This window comes from Scyliorhinus torazame, chromosome 2 (assembly GCF_047496885.1).
Source record: "Scyliorhinus torazame isolate Kashiwa2021f chromosome 2, sScyTor2.1, whole genome shotgun sequence".
NCBI lineage: Eukaryota > Metazoa > Chordata > Chondrichthyes > Carcharhiniformes > Scyliorhinidae > Scyliorhinus > Scyliorhinus torazame.
This window is the reverse complement of record NC_092708.1, coordinates 333,777,647-333,803,879: the sequence shown is the minus strand read 5'-3', so window position 1 is coordinate 333,803,879 and position 26,233 is coordinate 333,777,647. Positions and strand designations below refer to the sequence as shown.

General features: G+C 47.4%; 1 long non-coding RNA gene across 1 annotated transcript; it reads right to left on the bottom strand.

Moving 5' to 3' along the window:
* On the bottom strand, positions 1-26,233 carry LOC140407904 (uncharacterized). Its single transcript, XR_011939877.1, has 4 exons — positions 26,016-26,233; positions 2,319-2,511; positions 1,149-1,358; positions 1-883 (listed from the first exon to the last, which is right to left on the bottom strand). It is a non-coding gene; the product is annotated as an uncharacterized lncRNA (long non-coding RNA).

Genomic DNA, 26,233 nt, shown 5'->3' with positions numbered 1-26,233 from the left:
TTTTAGCATGGCCAATCCACCTAACCTGCACATCTTTGGACTATGGGAGGAAACCGGAGCACCCGGAGGAAACCCACGCAGACACGAGGAGAACGTGCAGACTCCGCACAGTGACCGAAGCTGGGGAATCAAACCTGGGACCAAGGCACTGTGAAGCAACCGTGCTAACTACTGTGTTTACTGTGCTACCGTGTAAAAGCAAACTTGCCATTGTTGAACGCATCTTATGAATACATAGAATTCAAACCAGTCTGTCCTCTGGGTGTTGTATTTTCTAATTGAATAGCCATTGTAACAAATACGCGCTAAAATGTAGAATCTATGATTCTGAGAACACAGTGATGTATCTTCTGGGAGATTAAGCTGGTTAGAAAGAACACACATGCGCACAGTTGTCTTTTGGCCATCAAAAAATTAGAAGAGTTTGAAATTCCTGACAAAACCCTTTGAGTGGTCCCTTGACAAATTTTTAACAGTCAAATGAAATCTTTCCGAAGTCTGACAGGCAGATCTTCCTGAAGTAAACTAGCGTGGCTCCGTGCTGTATTTTCTATGTTCTATGTTCTATTTCCATATCAAAGGATTTGATTCCTTCCGGATATTTTTCTTTTGGTGCTCCCTTGTGAGCTAGCCAGAGCTGCAGAAGCAAGGGCTATAATTTCCTTTCTCCACTTACCTTAGCTCAGAATTAGACAAGTAATTGTTTATGCTTGTGCTATGCTAGAATAATAATGCAGGAAAATATAGCTGCAAAAGTTCAAGGCTGTTCATTCAGCCCAGGCATGAGAAGTTCTATCCTTTGTCCACTTGAAGAACACTCATTGTTAAGTGCTGCGTGTTATAGATCTGCGAAGACTGTTGGCAGCGTATGCTACACTCGGTGCTGTATATAGATAACAGAAATGTGACAATTAGAAACAGTTCTGTCATCCAGTGCTCTTTGCCTAGCACACCCAAGATATTAACTAGATATGTGCAACAAAGCTATAATCACACCCTCCAGTGCAGCTACTTTATTATAAATCACTTGAAATTGAAGTTTAAAAAATTAATGTAAATGGACTTGCTGAATTATTCATAACAATGACCGAATCCAAATGTACACTTTTCAATCTCAGTTTTACCGCTTTTGGAATTTCTTCTCTCACCTTTGCTTCCATTAATCTCCAGCTCATAGTACAGATGAGCAGGCTTGCAGGCACCCTCCCTACAGCTGGGCCAGTTTTATCACTAACAGAATGGCGACGTGAGTTCAGCAGCGGCACCTTCGACAAAACAGTCCGGGGGGTGTGGGGGGTGTGGCGGCGTTTGAAGGAAGCAAATTCATGAAGAAAGGTTGACTGTATAAATTTAAAGGTCTATTAAAATGATAAAGTAGGAAACAATAAATAGTGTGACATACTATAGGTGCTGCAGTAAAATTTGAACACGTTTTACAGTTCATAATTATCTAGTTGGCTGAAGTGCAAAGCTAGTTCCACAGAGATATTGCTGAATAGCCATTACGGTAATTTGAAGAATAGGTAAAAAAAAAAAATGGATTTTGGATCCTTAAGTGTATACTTTAAATTCACTGGTAATTAATTCACATATTGCATATATTTCACATTTGGAAGACAGATTTGCAATAGTCGGGCCTTCCTGTTCAAACAGTTATTCCATCATTTATATAGGCCAGTGCAAGCTCCCCATGATGGACTGAATAGGTTTTTGTCCGTGGTGTCAAATTATTGCAAATCATTTTGAAAAGGTAATCTTCACGGGGGCAGGGATCATAGGTTGCAAATGTGCTATATTCCAGCATCACAGCACTTCTAAAAACAATTTTCTGCATTATCTATTTGATGGTGTTCATCATCTCCCCCTCACATTAGTCCTATGAATGGCTTCGCATGATCATTATTGCACACCAACTTAGATCTGTTTTCTAATGATATTGGTTTTCGTCATCCAAATTGTAGAAGGAAACCTCACATTTTAGACTTGCATTATTATGAGTTCTCAATGGTGCAATAAATGTAATCAAAGTAAATATGTCTTCTGGCAGGGTTATCGTTTAAGCAGATTCCCATAATTCCTGGCAGGCTACTTTCTATGGGAATTATCAAATTCCCCACATTTCATTTAATCATAGCGTTCCGAAAACCTGTCACCATTGTCATTGTCAGGAGAAGTGATTCCTTGATACCTGAGGCTGCCTTTTGAACAGTGACTGCAGTGATTATTGCTGCCTGTGCACTGGTGCTTTTCTGTTGACAAGGTAAATGAGGTGTCGCTGCTCGCGAGCAGGGGCCACGCGTATCATTAAAAGGTGGTACCTGCGAGTACTCCGACAGGAGTGCCATCCTCCATAGCAGCATAACCAGAACTCCGCCTTGCTGCCAGAGGCAGAGATGGCCAGATGTTTGACCTCACGTGATGAGCTTCGCTTGTCCACGCAGGCCATGCAAGCACTGTGAATCCTGTCCCTGGCAATTGGTGAGATGCAGTTGCTGGCTTCATAGTTGTAAACTGCAAGTGAAAAGCAAACTGCACATCAACCAACTGACCTCATGCTGAGGTCATTCCAGTTGCTGTGGCAACAACTCAGAAATATAAATGGATGTTGCTTGACCCGCTGATTTCTTCCAGTATTTAATGTTTTTATATCATATTTCCAGCACGCATAGTGGTATTGCCACTAGAATAGTATTCTGGAAATGCAGACTAATACTCTGGTGACCCAGGTTCAAATCCCACCAAGGCAGATGGCGAAATTTGAATTCAATAAAAATCTGCAATTAAAAAAGTCAAATGACAACCATGAAACAATTGTTGTAAAAACCTATCTGGTTCACTAATGTCCTTTTGGGAAGGAAATCTGCCACCCTTACCTGGTCTGGCCTACATGTAACTCCACATCCAATGCCGTACCGAAAAACGCAAGTCCCGCCGGCGCTGTCCTAACCTGCTCTTAGCCGGCGGGACCTCGGTGTGGAAGGGTTCGGGGGTGGCCTGTGGTGGGCGGGGGGGGGGGGGGGGGGGGGGGACTCTGGGTGGGGGTGACTCTGGGTGGGGCCTCTGCTGTGGCCTGGCCCGCGATCGGGGGTCCACCGATCGGCGGACGGCTTCCCGGGCTGGGGGCCTCCTTTCTTCTGCACTGGCCCCTGTAGCCCAACGCCATGTTGCATCGGGGCTGGCGCGGAGAAGGGAGCCACCGCGCATGCGCACGTTGACGCTGGTGCCACTGTGCATGCGCAGACCATGCGGCGCCCAGTTGACGCCGAGATCAGCAGCTGGAGCAGCGAAGGTCGCTCCAGTGCCGCGTAAGGGCCAGAATTGCTGATCCTGAGGCCATGTTGACGCCATCAGGAAATGCGACGGTGTTTACGACGGCGTCAACACTTAGCATCAGGATCAGAGAATCCCGCCCTGAGGCTCATATTCAGAACTGTTTCCGGAATATAAATGCGAATTAGACTTGTTTTATGGTCACAGCTGGCTACCTGAGAGCCTGTTGCCAGCAGAGAATTCTTAGCATGTGTCCTAAAGTCTGTTAACATTAGAATGTCAATGTGGTCTCAGCAACCAATGAACTAGAGGTTCTGTGGAAAGACCTGTTATTCAGATAGAATTGGATATGATGTTCGCATTATCAATGATTTTGAGTTCTCTGGCCATGACAGAAGTAAAGTTGATGGGCAGCCGCTCGACCTGCCCATTCATGAGGCCCGAGCCACTCTGAGGTCTGAGCCTCATTTGCAGGCCATCGGTGAGCTGCAGGCATCCTGTTGCAGCTTGGCTGCTGTTGGGGGGACAGTTAATCGGTCATCCTCTAGGTCGAGCCTGGTGGCAGGTTGGACTTGTGAGAGGAGGGCAACATCTGAGCAAGAAAAATTGAACGTTCTCTCGGACATTTCGAGAGAGGTTAGTGCTGTTGGCTGGGCTACACAAGACCTGGTACAAATGGGTGGAGTGTGCAGTGTAGTGTAAATTGCATCAGGTGTTAATTAAATGTCTAAGGTTTGCTATCCAGTGGTTAGCACTGTTGCTTCACAGCTCCAGGGTCCCAGGTTCGATTCCCGGCTTGGGTCTCTGACTGTGCGGAGTCTGCACGTTCCCCCCGTGTCTGCGTGGCTTTCCTCCGGGTGCTCCAGATTCCTCCCACAAGTCCTGAAAGACGTGCTTGTTAGGTGAATTGGACATTCTGAATTCCCCGTCAGTTTACCCGAACAGGTGCTGGAATGTGGCAACTAGGGGATTTTCACAGTAACTTCATTGCAGTGTTAATGTAAGCCTACTAGTGACACTAATAAAGATTATAGATTATTATTATTGCCCCTCCTCCCCACCATCACCAATTGCTGACTGCCTGTCTTTCAGCTGGTAGTTTGCTGCCAACTATTGACATTGGCATTTCTGGGAAAAGCAGTTGCGGTGCCCAATTTAATTATCTCGTTGCGCCTGGCGCGAATCCGCAAGTCCCAAATTGGGCTCCACGCTGGATGCAAAACCTCGAGTGAGTGACCATGACTCGCGGCACCTGGGAGATCTGAATCTCGTCCTCATTGGATGTGATCCAGGTCTGAATATTTAAATGAGCCGGAACACCCAGACGACGGATTCACCCGGTGCCAGGGCTCACTTGCTGTGCCCATGAGAGCTCGCCAAGGCGCCCTTTAGTACTGCGCCACACAAGCATGGAGCTGTCGTAACAGCACCTGGGGGGGTGTGGGTCTACCAGGCCATTGGAGACCCCAGGAGATCGGGGGCAAGTCAGGGTGGTACCCCAGCACTCTACTTGTCACTTGGGCACCTTGGCACTGCCAGCATGGCACCCTGCCAGTGCCACCTGGAGACCCAGTCAGTGCCACCACTGCCAGGGTACCCGGGTGACACTGCCAGGGTGCCAGGCTTACAGTGCCAGGATGCCAGGTTGGCACTGCCAGGGGTTGGGTCCGGGCTTTGCGATGTAGAGGAGGGGTGAGGAGGGGTTCCCGGGGGCCTCCCCAAGATTGGGGTTGTGGGGGAGGGGGAGGGGGGGGGGTCAAAAGAGCATGGGGGGGCCTGAAAGGTGGGGGAGGGGAAATACCGGGGAAGCCCAGATCTGCTTTTGCTCGTCAGCAGGAAATCTCTCTAAGTGCGGCCTCGGCGCAGAGAAACTCCCCAAGGGGAAAAAAAGGAAAGTGTCGTTGGATAGCGGGGTGTTTCTCGTCGTTACAGAGGCTGTGAAATGCCCCATTAAACATATAGTTCAGCGGCGCGCCTGTTGTGTGCGCAAGGCCCTAGAGCCAACTGGTAAAGTCATGGGCCTGATTCTAACTATATAAGTGAATGGAATTTGAGTGAGTTAACATCGGACTCTACACAGCGCCAGGAAACTCTTTTCTATTATTTTCTACACAGTCAATATTTTCGTTTTGTGAAGATGAATGCTATTTTAGAGTTCTTTCATCTTATATTCGATTTTGTGGGGTTATGAATTCCCCACTATCCCTGCACATATTTCAATCCTGCTTCGCCACACAGTATGAGAAGGTTGAAGGTAATAAAAATCAATTTAAAATCACATTTTATTTCAACATATTTTCAATTTGTCCATCAGCCAGGGACTCAGTAGGAATCTTTTGACAATGCGAAGGGTTTTTGTGTATGGGAAACTTCAAATGAATCTTATCTCAACAATTGGAGTTGCTGTACGACAGCTTCTCAGAGTAAAGTGAAGAAAGAGGAAACATCACAGGAATGTAAAATATTTTGCATAATTTGTACATCATCAATAATGTGTGAGCAGATGTCCATATAAAACAACTGAAAGGTTTATATAAATTATTATAGATTGATTTATACATATTTCCCATGCCTTCAATTCATGGTGACTTCAATACATACTTATTGATTAGTTTTATTTACTTGTGGAGGCTCTAATTTCATATTTCTGGTAGTCAGGGATGTCCAATATTATGTTCTGCCAGTTTTGATAAATTCTGAATTTTCTTTTCAGATGAGCCATCATCTATCATTTATGACTGGTAGAAATCTAAAACATACTGGGCAATGACTGTCGCAGGGAAGCAAGGCAATAATGTAATCAAAGGGTTGAGATGATATGTTTTAACATGGCTCATTTGCTGCTTCTGCTTCTTTGCTTTCATGCAAATGTACCTTGCAAATATTTACCTCCTTGGAAAAGGAGAAAAGCTAAGTGATAAGGGAGATGCTGAAACAATTCGAATTCCATAAATATGACAATGCAGCAGATTCTAACTCTCAAGTGAAGGACCAGCGAGAGAGAATTTACAGGGCCAGGTCTCGTTAACAAGCATTGGGCTGTGGGTGCCAAATGGACATCTTGATGCCAGCTCTGGAGGTGTAGCCTGGAGTCTAGTGTATCTGAGAGAATAGGTGATTTGGGGGGAATTACAAAGAGGAGAGGCATTCAGTGCAGCGTTAGCCCACATTGCACAGTAGCACAGTGGTTAGCATTGCTGCTTCGCAGCACCAGGATCCCAGGTTTGATTCCTGCTTGGGTCACTGTGCGGAGTCAGCACGTTCTCCTGTGTCTGTGTGGGTTTATTCCGGGTGCTCTGGTTTCCCCCAAGTCCCGAAAGACATGTTTGTTAGGTTAATCGGACATTCTTAATTCTCCCTCAGTATACCCGAACAGGTGCCAGAATGTGACGACTAGGGACTTTTCACAGTAACTTCATGAATGTAAGCCTCCTTGTTACAATAATAAAGATTATATTATACTCTTCTCCAACATGGCGGAGCAATCATCACATCCTCATCTGGCTCACACAATGTAATTTTACCACCTTTATCATTCTCTGCTGCTGTCTGCCTAGGAATTAACCTCCTGGAATGTCTTTATGAGAAAGAGAGACAGAAACTCCAATAATCTTTCAGAAGGAACTACTTGAAAAGGAAAAGGAAAATAAATTATAAAGACTGTGGTGTAAGGACAGGGGACTGGGACAGTCCTTTCAGAATGCAGGCATTGGTATTATGGGCTGAATGGCATCTTTCATATCCTGTAAAATTCGATGAACTATCTTATGACTAATGCATCTGTTCCATTTCCTCTCCAATTATGTTGATTGACTTGTGTTTTTAGTTGTTATTGACTTGCCAGTAACTGTGCTAATGAGAATTCTGTGACCTTACTTCAATCCTGATGTTGCTCTTTTTTATTTCCTTCATTATTAAGTTACTTCAGTGAAATATTTACTAATTTAAAGTAATAAGCGGCAAACCATTCAGCCCCTTCCCACAGCACCTTATCATGCAATTGCAGAAGGTGCAACACCTGCCCCTTTACCTCCTCCCTCCTCACTGTCCAAGGACCCAAAAACCTCTTTCCGGTGAAGCAATGTTTCACTTGCACCTCCTTCAGTTTGGTCTATTGTATTCGCTGCTCCCAATGCGGTCTCCTCTACAGTGGGGAGACTAAACACAGACTGGATGACCGCTTTGTGGAACCTTCGCTCTGGCTGCAGCATTACCCCAGCCTTTTGGTTATCATGAGTTACCATTTCAACTCAGTATCTTGTTATCAGGCCCACATGTCCGTTCTCAGCCTGTCGCAATGCTCCAGAGATGCCCAACGCAAACCGGAAGAACTTCATCTTCCGATTAGGCACGTCACAGCCTTCCGGATTCAACATTGATTTCAACAACTTCCGGCTGTGACCTTTCCCTTCCATCTTGACCCCTATTTTGTAGGTTGTTGTTTGTTGTTTTTCAGTTCCCTTGGCCGGCCCCAACATAACCCCACCCCTCCCTTCCATGGTCACCAGTCCCTTGGTTATAACTCGCAAAGTATCTCATGGGGTGGGAACAAGTAATCTCTCCCTGAATCTTGCAGAATACAAGTTGCCCCGTTAAAGGGGCAGGCTACCTCTAAACAATGCATAGTTGGATGATAGAAAGAGTCGGCCAGTTAGGCACCAGCAACGTGACCCAGTTGGGATCTACCGTGTGATGTAAATAATAATTATTGTAAATAAGCTAAGCTTCTGTGAACGGTTTGGTGTGGATTCCTTTGTGGCCTTAAACCCTTGTTGTTCAGTTTTGCTCCCGCTAACAAATGCTGATATCTTACCTTTTACTAAGAGCACCCTTCATACCTTAATGGCGCGAGTAACACTCCCCTTTGTCAATGACACCTTTGCAAATCTCTCCTTTGCCCCGATCCATCCGTGTTCTTCTATTCTGCCCCACCTCCTCCACCCACCTCTCCTACTATATAATTCATTACATTTCTGCTCTCTTCAGTTCTGTAGAAGAGTCATTTGGACTCAAAATATTGACTCTGTTTCTCTCCACAGATGCTGCCAGACCTGCAGAGCTTATCCAGCATTTCCTGTTCTTATTAGTGTTTTACTGCTGTTGACTACTGTTGTTTTGGTATGGCAGTTATTTAGCAATGGTAAAAGGCTTTCACACAACATAATACCATTGAAGGCAATGAGCTGAATTTGTTTTTAATGGCGTTAGTCAAGGGAAGAACGTTCACTCGGATCCTGGGAGAACAGTTCTTTGGCCTTTAACCTCACTACCTGAACCACTAGAATAGGCAGACAAAGGTCTTTGTTTAGACAAAGCAGCCAGTTCCTTTGTGCTGTGCTGGAATGTCAACCTGGATTATGTCCTGAAGAACTTGTATTGCAAAACTTGAACACACAAACCAACCAAGGCAAGCCAAAAGAAGCTGAGACAAGCTAACACTGGTGATCGAAGCAAGTGACCGATGAAGGCGGCACAAGATAAAATTAGCTAACTTGTACCTACTGCCAGCTGGGTCACATAATAGTAAGTACATTGGGAAATATCAGCTGTTATCTTATTATAAAAAGCCTTTTGCAAAGTAATGAGATATCTGGGATATTCGGCACCTTACATACATCAGATAATGCTGAGGTACGTTGGTACAGTTAGGTAAATCTGCTCAACCATCAAGATTTCTGCACCAAGGGCTCACATTTAAAATCTTTTGCTCAGCGGTTTGACTGCATGCAGGCAAAAAAAGGATGGTAAACAGTGTGTCACCATGGTATTGTTTACCTAGTTCTCCTGTAAGGATGACAAAGAGCTATTGAAGGCTGCTTATGTTACTCAATAACCTAAATGGCGCATGAGATAATACATAACCTTTTGCCTTCTGATCAGCCAATATTATGAAATAAGAAAATAAATTAAATTGACTCATATTCTGCTTTTGTTCTGTGTCGATTCTGGTTCCACGAATATCACTGAGAATTATTTTATGTCGCTTTAATAATTTGTACTGCTTGGTCTTTGGACCGTCCAAAAGGAATAATAGAATTTTAATCCATCTTAGTGACTCTAGATAATCATTATATTTTACTTCATATAGACCCTGATGCTCAGTAGGCATAAAATATACTCTTTATGTTTCAGCTACTGACATGCAGGTCATTTCTTCTGATGCCATGTCTTGATTTGCATATTCTTTTACCAACCACTCCACAATGAATATAGATTATTTAATACATTTTTTTTTGAAGGAACACTAAACAGGAGGCATATTAGCAGCACAAGGGTCTCTCAAATATTTAAATGAGAACGATCTCCATGGTGATGATACTTGGTAACAAAAATGGTCAGTCTATACAGCTGGGACACATCATGACCTTACACTGAGCAAATCCTAATGGAGGTTGCTGGTGAAAAGTATTGATTTCAGTTTTATTTTCTGATTGCTGGATATAAAGCCTTGACATTTATGATAATAATACATATATAGTGTTTTTGTGTAACCAATCCGCTTAACTTATGTTATTAACAAAGAAAGCATCGTCATTGAAATATGCCAAAGTTATTGCGAAAGCCACAGCGTTTACTGGTTATTAGTGAGCAAGAGGGTCATTTGAACATTCGATGGTGGTATGATTAGGGTGATACAAGTTCAGTTGTCAGTTATACCCACCACCGACCGACACTAAAATCACTGGAAAGAAAAATGAGGCAGGGACTATGACAGGACGCGGATCTGATACCGGCCATTAAGTTACCACAGAAATTCTAAGTGAACACCCAGCGCTCATACATCTTTTGAGGAGGACAGCTATGAAATCAATATTGACATAGGGCGTGATTCTCCCAAAGGGGAACACAGTCCCCAAGCGAGCGTGTTTAACTGCGTGTTTCTTGGCGCTCGCAGAGTCGAGAAACAAATGGCTATTCAATGCGACTCGCGTTGAATAAGTGGCCTGAACGGGGAATGCACGGCCGAGGCCGCACATAGCCCGTTCTGTACACTGGGAAGCTAAGCTTTGTAGTGAGAGATCGGGACCATTTAAAAATTCACAATCTCCGAGGCAACCAAAACAATCCCCGACCTTCTCCCAGCCCAAATTCATTATGGGAGGGTCCCCAGCCTCCGATCCTCTGGGAGGCCCCCACAAGTGGGAATCAGTGCTGAGCGGCACTCACCTGACACCTCTGAGACGAAGGGCTTGAATCCCAAAGTCTCAGGTACATCGGGAATCTGCACATTGGTGTGAGGTTTACTGCCTCGCTTTAATATGCAGATTTGCCGAAAAGTGATCCCGCCCATTGCTGGTGGAATTCACATCACAATGAGATCGCACTGGACCTCGCGAGGCATGGTGAGCTGGGCAGATCCCGGGAGCGGGGATTCCCAGCTTTCGACAGCCACGCTGCGCTGCGGTGAGCTGCTTTACGGGTGCAGCAAGGCTGTTGGATCGCGCTCAGAGATACAAAGAAAATAGCAGCAGGATCAGGCCATTTGGCTCCGCCATTCAAAACGATCATGGTTGATCCCCGACCTCAATGCCAAACTCACATGCTCTCCCCATAGCTCATGACACCTGTAGCGTCTAGAAATCTATCTATTTCTTTCTTAGATCTATTCAGTGATTTGCCCTCCATAGCCTTCTGTGTATAGAGGCTCTGAGAGTTTATAATGGTGTTATGGTTCAGTCCAGTTTTTGTACTTCGCGAAATTCATTGTTACAAGTTTCCAGGATATCACTCGGGTATCACAGAGGATCTTATCCAAAAAGGTGCACGGCTCATGGTGGAAACTGATGTGAATCTTCCTGCACTCACAAAGAGTCAAGTTGTGCCTGACCACTGAACCCTTGTAAAAACATGCTTTACGAAAGCTGAGGGTTTAAAATGTAGTTTTGATACAAATTACAAATCAATTCTGACTGCTGTTACCGGATATGGGATGACCGATAATGACAAGACTAAGAAGCCACAAGACCATGAGACGTAAGGGCAGAAGTAGGCCATCCGGCCCGCTCAGTCTGCGCCATCATTCAATGCGATTATGACTGATCTGGGGCGAAATTCTCCCGAAACGGCACGATGGCCGCCGACTGGCGCCCAAAACGGCGCCAATCAGACGGGCATCGCGCCGCCTCAAAGGTGCGGAATGCTCCGCATCTTTGGGGGCCCAGCCCCAACATTGAGGGGCTAGGCTGACGCCGGAGGAATTTCCGCCCCGCCAGCTGGCGGAAACGGCCTTTGTTGCCCCGCCAGCTGGCGCGGAAATGACATCCCCGGGCGGCGCATGCGCGGGAGCGTCAGCGGCCGCTGACAGTTTCCCACGCATGCGCAGTGGAGGGAGTCTCTTCCACCTCCGCCATGGTGGAGACCGTGGCGGAGGCGGAAGGGAAAGAGTGCCCCCACGGCACAGGCCCGCCCGCGGATCGGTGGGCCCTGATCGCGGGCCAGGCCACCGTGGGGGCACCCCCTGGGGCCAGATCGCCCCACGCCCCCCACCCCCAGGACCCCGGAGCCCGCCCACGCCGCCTTGTCCCGCCGTTCAAAAGGTGGTTTAATCCACGCCGGCGCGACAGGCAATTTATCGGCGGGACTTCGGCCCATCTGGGCCGGAGAATTGAGCGGCGCGGCGCGATTCCCGCCCCTGCCGAATCTCTGGTGCCGGAGACTTCGGCAACCGGCGAGGGCGGGATTCACGGCAGCCCCCGGCGATTCTCCGACCCGGCGGGGGGGTCGGAGAATGTCGCCCCTGATGTGATAATCTTCAACTCCACGATCCTTTCTTATCCCCATAACCCATAAGACCATAAGACATAGGCCGCCTTGGAGAATCCTGCAATGTTATTAAGTTTAAATAACATAGCAGATAACATAAACAAGGTTATTTTCTGAACTGGTGTTGTTGGTATGATCTTGCTTATCTTCATTTCCTCCATGTGTTGCAGCTGGTCAAGACTCCATGCTGGGAGAGTTGTGTATCACCATTTTCATTGGCTTTGGTCTTGCCTTAGCAGAGTGTTGGTCTAGTCATATTATTCAAAAACTGAAGAAATGCACTTGACAAGTTTTTATGCTATTATTACATTCCTCGGGTTATGTTATTGAGTCAGTAGGCGATGGACAGTGAGCTCCGATACGTGAGGGATGCACTCAAGGGAGAGCTGATGCCATTGCCCCTCAGAAGCTATTCTCTACTGATCCCTAAACCTGCCTTTTGGATTGATTCTAATTTGCAATTTGATTTGGTGCTTGTCTCTACTATGACTGGAGTTATTTTGATAAAGTATTACAAGTGCGTACTGTGGCAGAAAGGGCTGACACACTGTTGGAGCTAGCACTCCAGCTTATGCATGTGAATGATTTTGTATTCCCAGTTCTTCGGCTCTAGGCTGGGCAGCCCACCAGGCGAGCAAGTTACACTTGACACTTCATTTGTCTCTTTTCATGAAGGTCCATCTCCTGCTGTTTGATCTTTAAAGCACCGAATGCATTAGTCAATGCAAAGCAATCCATAACTTAGTCAAGGAATTAAAATACTAGGGGGGTGAGGAAAAATAGGATCAATAATTTTAATTGTTCCTTGCTGTCAATCATTGTTACTATGTTGTAATTTTGCCTAACAAGAATAATGATTATAATAATTCTAAAAATCACAATGCTCTATGTAAAAAATACACACTTTAGTGTCGTGATTATAGAATCAACGTGCTGCGGGCTGGAAATAATCATTGTTGAGTGTCAACTGTCTAGTAATAGCTGTCTGCAAAGTCTTTACTTTTATTGTTGTATATACTTGGTCTGTGAGATATTTCTTCCAAAGTTCTACAATGTTTGTGCATGAGCAAGACATAATCCGGGCAAACTGGACTACAAATGAGGCAGGGACTGGGGTACACCAGGTTTCTACCCGTTTCTGCCCCTGTCCCAGTTCTTTTGCTGGACATGACGCATCTGGGAGCCTGAGTGCATCTTTGTCGTAATATCACCAATCACAATAAATGATGCCTGTGCGTTCCTGGCATCCAGTGTTGCTCAGGACTGAGATACGGAAGACTTCTCAACAATAAGGCAAAGGTCCAAATTTCAAAAATTAAACTTCCTTAGGTTTGATTCGAAAATTTTCAATCTGGGTCGGCGGCTGAACTTTAGCGTGGCAAGTACCCCGAAACATATTCTGTCTATGCACCTCAGATGCTGCCACAAAATACTTAAATGCTCCTGTCCTCGAGAAGTAGCCAAGACCTGAGGCCGAGCCCTTCACACTTCAGGGATTCAGAGGCTATTTCAGCCCCCCCATCTCGTCTACAGAAAAAAATCAAAAGGTTAAAATACCCTGGGATCTATTTTGGTTGAATTTTCTCTTGGGTTGAAACAGTAATGCAGTTTTAAGTGACCTTTAACCTGAGAGCTGTAAAACAAAATCTGTTTTAAAATGTTTTTTATCTAAAATGATTATAAGGAACTGATTAACGATAAGGTTACAGAGATTAGGGCTTTTGACAGTTTTGAAATATAGCCCGCTTAGGCTAAATGCTGAATTGAAAGAGTGTCAGTCAATAAAATGGTCTGCCTCTATTAATTTAACTCACATATGGACAAAAATAATTTTTTTCAAGGTGAAAAAGGAATTCTCTCCCCTTTGCTTTTGCACTTCTCCATTACTATCCCTTATTTTACATTCTTACACTTTCTTTTCCTCTTTATTTTTTCATCTCTGACTCACGTCTGTCTTTTTATTTCCTCCACCTTTACCTTTCTTGGCCCGTGAAATTTGTTAATATCTGAAAAAGAGTGTGTGCATTGCGATGTTTAATTGCCCTGCGCCTGTTGCTTTCAATTCAGTTAGCGCACAAACTTTCTACTGTCTGCTAATTTAACAGATTGCAGAATGCAGCCAGTGCTCAGTGTGCTGCAGTAGCTGAGCACCCCTGGAAGTTAATCTTTCGGGGATTGTGATGTGGAACATTACCGGTATGTGACACTAAGGAAAACTGTGGCCGTCCAAGGTTTTGCAATGCTGCCTTGGAGGCCTGATGGATGAGTTGGAGAGGAGAAGAGGTGTCATCTATCTACAGGAGATCCCTCAGGAGGTTCCAGAGAACCATGGAGGTCAATGCCAGGGGTCTAGCACCGAGAATCTGGACACAGTGCTTATAAGTAATTCAATGGCCTCATACAAGTGGTCAGGGCCAATGAATGTACCTTCAAAAGCTATATCCTTCCAGCAACACCAGTAGCCTCAAGCACGGCTCAATTCACCACACCCCCATCACTCACCTAGCAAAAATCTTTATCGGTCATGACTCATTGCTAACATTTATAGCTTCAGCTCCCTCTCTCACACACAGCATTATTGCAAGCCTCACACCTACATCCCATAGCTATTGAATCACTACAAACTCATCACTCAAACACATTGCATCACAATCACCGGCACGGTTCTCTCCCTTGCAGATCAAGCAGCAGGGCTGAAACAGTCAACGGTTGGGATTTGCTGCTCCCAGATCCACTTCCGCACATCCCACTTTCCCTTCATCCCACGATCTCTTCTCATTTACAAGGAGCAGATGGTGTGAATTAACGCACTCCGTACGTCCCCTCCTTTCTCCTTTCCGATAGCCGAGGACTGCAATCTGGTCAGGCAGTGCTAGAACAGCAGAAGCTGGAAGAGAAGGAAGACAGTTCTGAAGAAGAAACGATGTCCTCACTCTTACACTAATCACCAGCTCAGGCACAGATGCGGTGTTTAATTCAAAGGGCAGCTTGGATAGGATCTGTCTGTGAGGTATGACTGGGGCATGATTGTCTTCGTGTCAGGGGAGGGGACAAGGGGAGTATAGGTGCTAGATCACTCGAGGGTGAGCTCACACATAAGTTGAGCTGCACAGGACTCAGCTAAGAATCTTGATAAGACAGGCTATAGAAAATGCATGATGGTATGCACAATGAAATGTTTGGTGCATTGGCAGGTCTGCCAGAAAGCTTCCTTGCAATATTCAGAAGGACAGAAGATTCTGACACCAACTTTGTACATGGCTTTGGACAGAGCTTGGAGCCTGTCTTTTTCAGCATGTAAGTGGCAGTCAACTCCATTTGCGGACCCAAGCATGGTGCAATATCTGGCGGCTGATGTTTCACTTTCGATTGCAGAACATAGGAAAATTACTCACCGACTGAGTGCTTCAGGCGAAGCTCAGGCTTGAGTGATACAAGCTCCATGTGCTGCCACCCAAATTCGGAGTTGCCATTGTAGCTGGAGATGCCGGTGTTCAAAGGGACTCGCATTGTCTGTCAGCAGTCCAACATTCTGAGGGTATATTTGAGGGGTGGCAGTGGTAGCAAAAACATATCGTCCTCTTGAGTACTGCTTAAGAAAGAGACGGTCAGAGTTTTTCATTTTGCACTCACCGTCCATCCTCTCATGGTGAGGTTGTGCACCGCGAAGCGATCATCACAAAACTGAACAGCCCACTCTTCCAGGTACATTGGGCCTCCTCCAGGGCTGTCCAGATAGCAGAGGCATTGTTTACTCTCCAGTGATCTGCTCTATCCTATTTTGTGTGGCAGCATGGTTTTGCTATATGCGTGATGCCCATGTGCCTATGGGTTACGCGCTGGATTCATCAGCTATCAGGCCAGTGGATAGAACCTCGTCGCCCAGCAGCCAATATCATGGAGGCTCAAATTCAACGGTCACAGTGGAGTGTTGCAGACTTCTGCCAGGGTACTGCACTGCATGGTCACACAGCAGCTGGACACTGAGGAAGTGTTGCGGTAGATCTGTGAGATCATATACAGCAATTGCAAAGCAACATCTGCACCGCCCTGAACTCTGGAAAAACCATCAGTCATTGTGAGGCCATGTTCCCATGCTGCCCGCTTCTATCTCACAAGAGAAAATGGAATGTTCAGCTCTCTTGGAAAACAGAGCCTCATGAACGACGTTGTGCAGCAATGAATGGCAAATTGGAAGATGTTGCAGACATCACTTGCTGCAGCTTGGAAGGTGACTTACAAATAGAGGTTCATGGCCAGTGGTGATTTCCTTCTCACCCTGCTCTGAAGGCTTCAGTTGTGCCTTGATGGCAGATTTCAGTGAGGATGTCCTTAAGAGAAGCTGAGGTACTGTTCCTTATTGAGGTTCAGATAGGAAAATTGCTCGAAAATTGGGCATACTGGATGGAAGAGACGTCCTGCTGAGAGTTCTTCTCACACCACTCCTCTCCTCCCCCCCCTTCAAGCAGTCTGTCTTTCTCTGTGTTACCTCTACTGATTCTTCCTGCAATGCTTTAGGCCAAGAGAAGTGCCTAATGCTGCACTCGTATGTCTGGGAGCTAGTGATGCTTGCAGAGCCCTTGAAATCAGGATAAAATCCTGCAGCTTGGATCACTGCACCCAATGCAGACTTCAGCTCTGGAAACTATCAAACGCCTTTACAATCACAGCAAGAGTCAGGAGAAATCACTCTGCATCCAACCTGAAAGCGGTTGATGATCCAATTAAATCGTGAAGGTGGAGTGGGCCCTGCTGATGAAATGTGATTCAGAGAGCCCCAAATGGCAGCACTACCATCAAATGATTTCACCGTCTGCCTACTCTGAATACTTCCAGAAAATGTCCCCTCAAAACAGCAGAAACCGCACTCTTTGTACCGAATATATGTATGGGTGTTATGAAGCCTAATTTGTCAGCCTCGGTTAATTCCCTTTTATTTCCTATTTGTTTGCATTCGATTGTCATGACATTAGATGTGTAGTTGATGCACTTTTGATGCTCTTATTCCTCAGCTGTACTCTCCATTTTATTTGACCCCCACAATCTGCTGCTCCTGTTTACCGCTTCTGACTTTTCAGTCCTCAGATGCTGTCTTGTAGCTCTGTTCTGCGCCTTGTGGCACTGATCCCTGTAATCTATTATCCCTGACTAAACTGATGAACACAGGGGGAGCTGCGTGTTTGCTGCGCTGTCGTGATGTGAGAACAGTTCCTATTGATCCCATCACAAATGCAAGACTATTTTGCATGTATTTGGGACCTCGCTGTGTAAATTACATTAGGAATGGCTGGGAACTATCAAAATCAACACCAGCGCAACATTGCACATTACTTACCTTGAGGTAAATTTGAAACCAAATTATCTGACACACTGGTTGCAATGAAATTATTCCATATGTAATAAAGCTGATCTTGCGTGACCTCGCCTGGCAATAACAGCGTGGTAATGACCTCAAGATGGGATCAGTAACTTTAAATGGTTCTAACACCAATGTAAAAGCATCATTTTTAAAGGGGACCCGAGTACCCGGAGCTCCCACTTGATTCACACAACAGACCTATTTTGATATGGAGATCCGGATGTGCTGAGATAAATATGACCACAATGTCCAGGTTAGGTATAGGTTGGCGCTTGTGCAATGTTGGATTTGATTGGGTTCACGGGCATTAGAAGGGAAGGCAATTCCTTCCCCTTCAGAGCCCTGGAAAATAACCTGTGTGATGTACCATCAATGACGACAGACGAGAGTCGGAAGAGTAAACTGTGGCTTTAATCAGCTAAAAGATACCTGCTGGCAGCCGGTCCCAGAATGAGGGCAGGCTGGAGGTTAGGTACCTTTATACTTGAACCCGAGGGGCGGAGCCAACAGGGACAAACCCAGACATGTAACTAACAGTAAGAACAGGAAGTACAATAAGTAAGAACAGTATGTACAATATAATAGTGGTTCACCACATTCACCCACTGTTAAAAAGAGTCCGGCGGGGGTGAAGTGGATGGGTTGAATTAGAGATCGAGTCTGTCGGGGGCTTTAACCTTCCACTGTGATCGCCTCAGTCCCGGCTGTGGTGAGGATGAAGTGTTGAGGCCTGTGTATCCAGGAGCGTATCGTCTTCCAGATAAGTAGCAACGGAAGGAAACGGTTTAGAGTCGTGAGTAGCAACGGAGGGAGACAGTGTAGAGTCGGAGGTAGTGGCGATGGTCGCTGGGGAACCTGCAGGTGCCAAGTCCCGAAGGGAGACTGTGTCCTCCCGCCCGTCATGGTGTGCCACGTAGGCATATTGGGGGTTAGCATGGAGCAGAAGGACCCGTTCGACCAGGGGATCCGACTTGTGACTCCTCGCATGCTTCCGGAGGAGGACGGGCCTTGGAACCGTCAGCCAGGACTGGAGCGAGACCCCTGAGGTGGACATCCTGGGGAAGACAAACATTCTCTCGTGAGGTGTCGCATTGGTGGCGGTACACAGGAGCGACCGGATGGAGTGGAGCGCATCGGGAAGGACCTCCTGACAGTGGGAGACAGGGAGCATTCTAGACCGTAGGGCAAGAAGGACGGCCTTCCAGACCGTCGCGTTCTCGCTCTCCACCTGTCCGTTTCCCCGGGGGTTGTAGCTGGTAGTCCTGCTTGAGGCAATGCCCTTGCTGAACTGACGCAGCTCATCACTCATGAAGGAGGAACCCTGATCGCTATGGATGTAAGTGGGGAAACCGAACAAGGTGAAGAGGCCGTGCAGGGCTTTGATGACTGTGGCAGAGGTCATATCAGGGCACGGGATGGTGAAAGGGAAACGTGAGTACTCATCAATGATGTTGAGAAAGTAGACATTAAGGTCAGTGAAGAGGAGGGGCCCTTTGAAATCGATGCTGAGGCGCTCAAAGTTGGGGAGTGGGGGTTGGGGGGGGGGGGCCTTTTCCAGGCGTGCTCTATCCGGCCGATAGAAGTGCGGTTTGCACTCCGCACAGACCTGGCAGTCCCTGGTCATGGTCCTGACCTCCTCGATGGAGTAAGGCAGGTTGCGGGCCTTGATAAAATGAAAAAAACGGGTGACCCCCGGGTGACAGAGGTCATTGTGGAGGGCCCGAAGTCAGTCTACTTCTGTGCTGGCACATGTAGCACAGGATAGGGCATCTGGGGGCTCATTGAGCTTCCCAGGTCGATACAAGATATCATAATTATAGGTGGAGTGTTCGATCCTTCACCTTAGGATCTTGTCATTCTTGATCTAGCCCCACTGCGTATTGTTAAACATGAAGGCAACCGACCTTTGGTCAGTGAGGAGAGTGAATCGCCTGCCGGCCAGGTAATGCCTCCAATGTCACACAGCTTCCACAATGGCCTGGGCTTCCTTTTCGACGGAGGAGTGTCGAATTTCGGAGCCCTGGAGGGTACGGGAGAAGAAAGCCACAGGCCTGCCTGCCAAGTTGAGGGTAGCTGCCAGAGCAAAGTCCGACGCATCGCTCGCCACCTGCGTGCATCGTGGATTTGACAATATCTGTTTTGATGTGATTGAAGGCCTGGCGGGCCTCACCTCAGCCATCAGGGGAAAAATGGTGGATTTAATGAGTGGGCGGGCCTTGTCTGCATAATTGGGGACCCACTGGGATAATAGGAAAAGAACCCCAGGCATCTCTTCAGGGCCTTGGGGCAGTGGGGAGTGGAAGAACCAGGAGAGGGTGCATGCGGTCGGGATCGGGCCCTAGGATTCCGTTTTCCACAACGTAGCCAAGGATGGCTAGGCGGGTTGTGCGGAAAACACATTTCTCCTTATTGTATGTCAGGTTAGGGAGCTTGGCGGTGTGGAGGAAATGTTGGAGGTTAGCATCATGGTCCTGCTGGTCATGGCCGCAGATGATGACATTATCCAGATATGGGAATGTGGCCCGCAGCCCATACTGGTCAACCATTCGGTCCATCTCCCGTTGGAAGACCGAGACCCCATTGGTGACGCCGAAGGGAACCCTGAAGAAGTGGTAGAGGCGGCCATCTGCCTCGAAGGCAGTGTATTGGCGGTCCTCCGGGCGGATAGGGAGCAGGTGGTACGCGGACTTCAAGTCAATAGTGGAGAAGACTCGGTACTGCGCAATCTGATTGACCATGTCAGATATGCGGGGGAGAGGGTACGCATCGTGCTGTGTGTACCGGTTGATGGTCTGACTGTAGTCGATGACCATCCAGTGTTTCTCCCCAGTTTTGACGACCACCATTTGGGCTCTCCAGGGGCTAGTACTGGCCTCTATGATCCCTTCCCGCAGGAGTCGCTGGACCTCCGACCTGGTAAAGGCCTCGTCCTGAGCACTGTATCGTCTGCTCCTAGTGGCGATGGACTTACAGTCCGGGGTGAGGTTAGCAAAGAGCGGGGGTGGGGCGACCTTAAGGGTCGAGAGGCTACAGACGGTGAGAGGGGGCAGAGGTCCATTGAATTCCAAGGTAAGACTTTTGAGGTGGCTTTGGAAATCTAGACCTAGTAGTAGGGCAGCGCAGAGTTGGGGAGGACGTAGAGCTTGACATTTTTGTACTCGATGCCCCGTATTGTAAGGGTTGCGACACAGTACCCACGGAATGTGAATCGGAAGCCAGGGAGATTTTCTGGGTCGCGGGTAAAATTGGGAGGGAGCAGCGCCGTACTGTATCTGAACAAAGAACAAAGAACAAAGAAATGTACAGCACAGGAACAGGCCCTTCGGCCCTCCAAGCCCGTGCCGACCATACTGCCCGACTAAACTACAATCTTCTACACTTCCTGGGTCCGTATCCTTCTATTCCCATCCTATTCATATATTTGTCAAGATGCCCCTTAAATGTCCCTATCGTCCCTGCTTCCACTACCTCCTCCGGTAGTGAGTTCCAGGCACCAACTACCCTCTGCGTAAAAAACTTGCCTGGTACATCTACTCTAAACCTTGCCCCTCTCACCTTAAACCTATGCCCCCTAGTAATTGACCCCTCTACCCTGGGGAAAAGCCTCTGACTATCCACTCTGTCTATGCCCCTCATAATTTTGTATACCTCTATCAGGTCGCCCCTCAACCTCCTTCGTTCCAGTGAGAACAAACCGAGTTTATTCAATCGCTCCTCATAGCTTATGCCCTCCATACCAGGCAACATTCTGGTAAATCTCTTCTGCACCCTCTCTAAAGCCTCCACATCCTTCTGGTAGTGTGGCGACCAGAATTGAACACTATACTCCAAGTGTGGCCTAACTAAGGTTCTATACAGCTGCAACGTGACTTGCCAATTCTTATACTCAATGCCCCGGCCAATGAAGGCAAGCATGCCGTATGCCTTCTTGACTACCTTCTCCACCTGTGTTGCCCCTTTCAATGACCTGTGGACCTGTACTCCTAGATCTCTTTGACTTTCAATACTCTTGAGGGTTCTACCATTCACTGTATATTCCCTACCTGCATTAGCCCTTCCAAAATGCATTACCTCACATTTGTCCGGATTAAACTCCATCTGCCATCTCTCCGCCCAAGTCTCCAGACAATCTAAATCCTGCTGTATCCTCTGACAGTCCTCATCGCTATCCGCAATTCCACCAACCTTTGTGTCGTCTGCAAACTTACTAATCAGACCAGTTACATTTTCCTCCAAATCATTTATATATACTACAAACAGCAAAGGTCCCAACACTGATCCCTGTGGAACACCACTGGTCACAGCCCTCCAATTAGAAAAGCATCCCTCCATTGCTACCCTCTGCCTTCTATGGCCTAGCCAGTTCTGTATCCACCTTGCCAGTTCACCCCTGATCCCGTGTGACTTCACCTTTTGTACTAGTCTACCATGAGGGACCTTGTCAAAGGCCTTACTGAAGTCCATATAGACAACATCTACTGCCCTACCTGCATCAATCATCTTAGTGACCTCCTCGAAAAACTCTATCAAGTTAGTGAGACACGACCTGCCCTTCACAAAACCGTGCTGCCTCTCACTAATACGTCCATTTGCTTCCAAATGGGAGTAGATCCTGTCTCGAAGAATTCTCTCCAGTAATTTCCCTACCACTGAAGTAAGGCTCACCGGCCTGTAGTTCCCGGGATTATCCTTGCTACCCTTCTTAAACAGAGGAACAACATTGGCTATTCTCCAGTCCTCCGGGACATCCCCTGAAGACAGCGAGGATCCAAAGATTTCTGTCAAGGCCTCAGCAATTTCCTCTCCAGCCTCCTTCAGTATTCTGGGGTAGATCCCATCAGGCTCTGGGGACTTATCTACCTTAATATTTTTTAAGACACCCAACACCTCGTCATTTTGGATCACAATGTGACCCAGGCTATCTACACCCCCTTCTCCAGACTCAACATCTACCAATTCCTTCTCTTTGGTGAATACTGATGCAAAGTATTCATTTAGTACCTCGCCCATTTCCTCTGGCTCCACACATAGATTCCCTTGCCTATCCTTCAGTGGGCCAACCCTTTCCCTGGCTACCCTCTTGCTTTTTATGTACGTGTAAAAAGCCTTGGGATTTTCCTTAACCCTATTTGCCAATGACTTTTCATGACCCCTTCTAGCCCTCCTGACTCCTTGCTTAAGTTCCTTCCTACTTTCCTTATATGCCACACAGGCTTCGTCTGTTCCCAGCCTTTTAGCCCTGACAAATGCCTCCTTTTTCTTTTTGACGAGGCCTACAATATCACTCGTCATCCAAGGTTCCCGAAAATTGCCGTATTTATCTTTCTTCCTCACAGGAACATGCCGGTCCTGTATTCCTTTCAACTGACACTTGAAAGCCTCCCACATGTCAGATGTTGATTTGCCCTCAAACATCCGCCCCCAATCTATATTCTTCAGTTCCCGCCTAATATTGTTATAATTCGCCTTCCCCCAATTTAGCACATTCATCCTCGGACCACTCTTATCCTTGTCCACCAGTACTTTAAAACTTACTGAATTGTGGTCACTGTTACCGAAATGCTCCCCTACTGAAACATCTACCACCTGGCCGGGCTCATTCCCCAATACCAGGTCCAGTACCGCCCCTTCCCTAGTTGGACTGTTTACATATTGTTTTAAGAAGCCCTCCTGGATGCTCCTTACAAACTCCGCCCCGTCTAAGCCACTGGCACTAAGTGAGTCCCAGTCAATATTGGGGAAGTTGAAGTCTCCCATCACCACAACCCTGTTGTTTTTACTCTTTTCCAAAATCTGTCTACCTATCTGCTCCTCTATCTCCCGCTGGCTGTTGGGAGGCCTGTAGTATACCCCCAACATTGTGACTGCACCCTTCTTATTCCTGATCTCTACCCATATAGCCTCACTGCCCTCTGAGGTGTCCTCTCGCAGTATAGCTGTGATATTCTCCCGAACAAGTAGCGCAACTCCGCCTCCCCTTTTACATCCCCCTCTATCCCGCCTGAAACATCTAAATCCTGGAACGTTTAGCTGCCAATCCTGCCCTTCCCTCAACCAGGTCTCTGTAATGGCAACAACATCATAGTTCCAAGTAGTAATCCAAGCTCTAAGTTCATCTGCCTTACCCGTAATGCTCCTTGCATTAAAACATATGCACTTCAGGCCACCAGACCCGCTGTGTTCAGCAACTTCTCCCCGTCTGCTCTGCCTCAGAGCCACACTGTCCCTATTCCCTAGTTCTCCCTCAATGCTCTCACCTTCTGACCTATTGCTCCCGTGCCCACCCCCCTGCCATACTAGTTTCATCTGGGTGAATGAAACTCTCCGTGCTCCCGGAATCAAAGAGGCAGGTCATCTCGTGGTCGTTGATCCGGACGGCCATCGTGGATTTAGTGATGTGATGAGGTCGAGATTGGTCGAGGGTGATGGAGGCGAGCTTCGGAAGGTGGGTGGGCTGATCGAGGGTAGCGGAGGCCAGCGTACGATCTGGTGAGCAGGTGTTCCGGGAGGCGGAGGGGTGATTCCAAGATGGCGGCCCCCATGGGTCGCACGTGGCGGATGGCATCGAAGATGGCGGCCCCCACGTGGCGGGTGGCGTCGAAGATGGCGGCCAAGATGGTGGCCCCCACGGGTCGCACGTGGCGGGTGGCGTCGAAGATGGCGGCCAAGATGGTGGCCCCCACGGGTCGCACGTGGCGGATGACGTGGAAGATGGGGGTGGTCCCCGCGGGCTACACAGAACGCTGCTGGGTTTAGAAACAGGTCAGGCCTGGCAGACTTTAGAGAAGTGGCCCTTCTTTCCGCACCTGTTGCAGATCGCGTTCCTCGCTGGGCAGCGTTGTCTGGGGTGCTTACCCTGGCCACAGAAGTAACATTTCGGGCATCCAGAGTTGGCGGGTCGCTGCGCGGCACTGGCTTGCGGCGCCCCTTGGTCGGGTGATGGCGGCGCCCACGAGGGTGCCGCGTGGTTGGAGGTGTAGGCATCCATGTTATGGAAGGCCACTTCCAACGAGTCCGAGAGTTGTACTGTGTCTTGGAGGTCGAGTGTACCTCCTTCGAGTAGGCGCTGGCGGATGTAATTAGATTTTATGCCTGCGACATAGGCGTCCCGGATCAGCAATTTGGTGTGCTTGACAGCCGATACCGCCTTACAACTGCAGTTCTGGTCGAGTACCCGCAAGGTGTGCAGCAATTCAGCTTGCGATTCTCCGGGGCACTGTCGCCTCGTGGCAAGGAGATGCCTAGCGTACACCTTGTTGACTTCCTTAACATACTGCCCCTTCAACAGCGTCATCGCGTCCTTGCACGAGGTAGCATCTCTGATAAGAAGGAAAACTTGCGGGCTCACCCGGGAGTTGAGGACTCGCAGCTTGTGGGTCTCAGCGACGGCGGCGGCAGAGGAATCAATGTAAGATACGAAGCAGCTTAGCCAGTGTTCAAACGTGGCAGTGGCGTCGGCTACTTGGGGGTCCAGCTCCAGGCGATCAGGCTTGAGCGATGGATCCATTGTAAAATTTTAGCTGATTAAATTGATGTACCATCAATGACGACAGACGAGAGTTGGAAGAGTAAACTGTGGCTTTAATCAGCTAAAAGATACCTGCTGGCAGCCAGTCCCAGAATGAGGCAGGGCTGGAGGTTAGGTACCTTTATACTTGAACCCGAGGGGCGGAGCCAACAGGGACAAACCCAGATATGTAACAAACAGTAAGAACAGGAAGTACAATACGCAAGAACAGTATGTACAATATAATAGTGATTCACCACACTTTGCTGCTGCAGTTCTGAGACCCCACCCTGCACGATCTACACTTCTCCGCCCCCTGCAAGCTGTGTCAGGCAGCCTGCTTGGCATCCTGTCGTTGGTCTGAGGCCAGAGCACCAGAGCCATGGTCACCCACCCCCATCCCAGCCTTCTCCACTGTCTAAAAGCCAAAACAGCCCCCACAAGAATTACTGACGGGACGGGAATAAAAACCTATCTGTGAATGTATTGAGCTAAAATTCAGCATCGCACTGGGGGGAAAGCAACCATCTTGCCCACATGGTTTCCTCCCAGGTTTGATCTCACTTATACACTGAGTACCCGTATGTTTGTTAAAAAGATGCTTTTGGTCTTTGTGTCCATTCGATTAACAGCAGCAACCTGAACAATACATCCACTGAGCTGCTAAAAAACATCCGGTATAGTGCTGGCCTGCCTTTCCTCCCTCTATTGTCTAACCACCCTTAAAAATAGACAAATGCATTACATATAAAAAGCTACAGTGGGGAAGTCGGGGGGGAGGGGTGTGGGGGCATTGATTCATGCATGACCTATTCTAATATATGGAGCTAAAAATGAAGGAGATTAGTTGTCAATGTCTAAGTAGTCATCACTACATATTCTTTTATAAAGGCCGAACATTCCCCAGCAGTTTCAATCAGCTTGTTTTCTGCCTGCGTGAAGAAAAACAAAAGGCTAAGTGCAGGTTGAATGCATGCTTTTCCCCAACAGTAGTTTCAGGATTATCCGAAAGAATCGGCTAGACAAAATAGTAATAAGACCCTGACAAATTGTACTGAGATGATGTGTATCCATCAGGTTGAAAGCAAGGTCAGTTATAAAATAAGATATACTTACTGGGAGCGGGAGAAAAAAACCCCAGTTAATACGGGTTGGTTTCCTTCACACTTGGATAGAAAGCTCTAGTTACTTGACAGAGTCAGCGTTCACTTAATTGGTTGAGGAAATCATATGTAAGCAGCCATTAGCGTGTTTCTGTTTGTGGAAGACTGGCTGTCAGGTTAAATTTAATAAGTTTACCTCAAAACCCTCTCCAGATTGATACAACCGTTGAA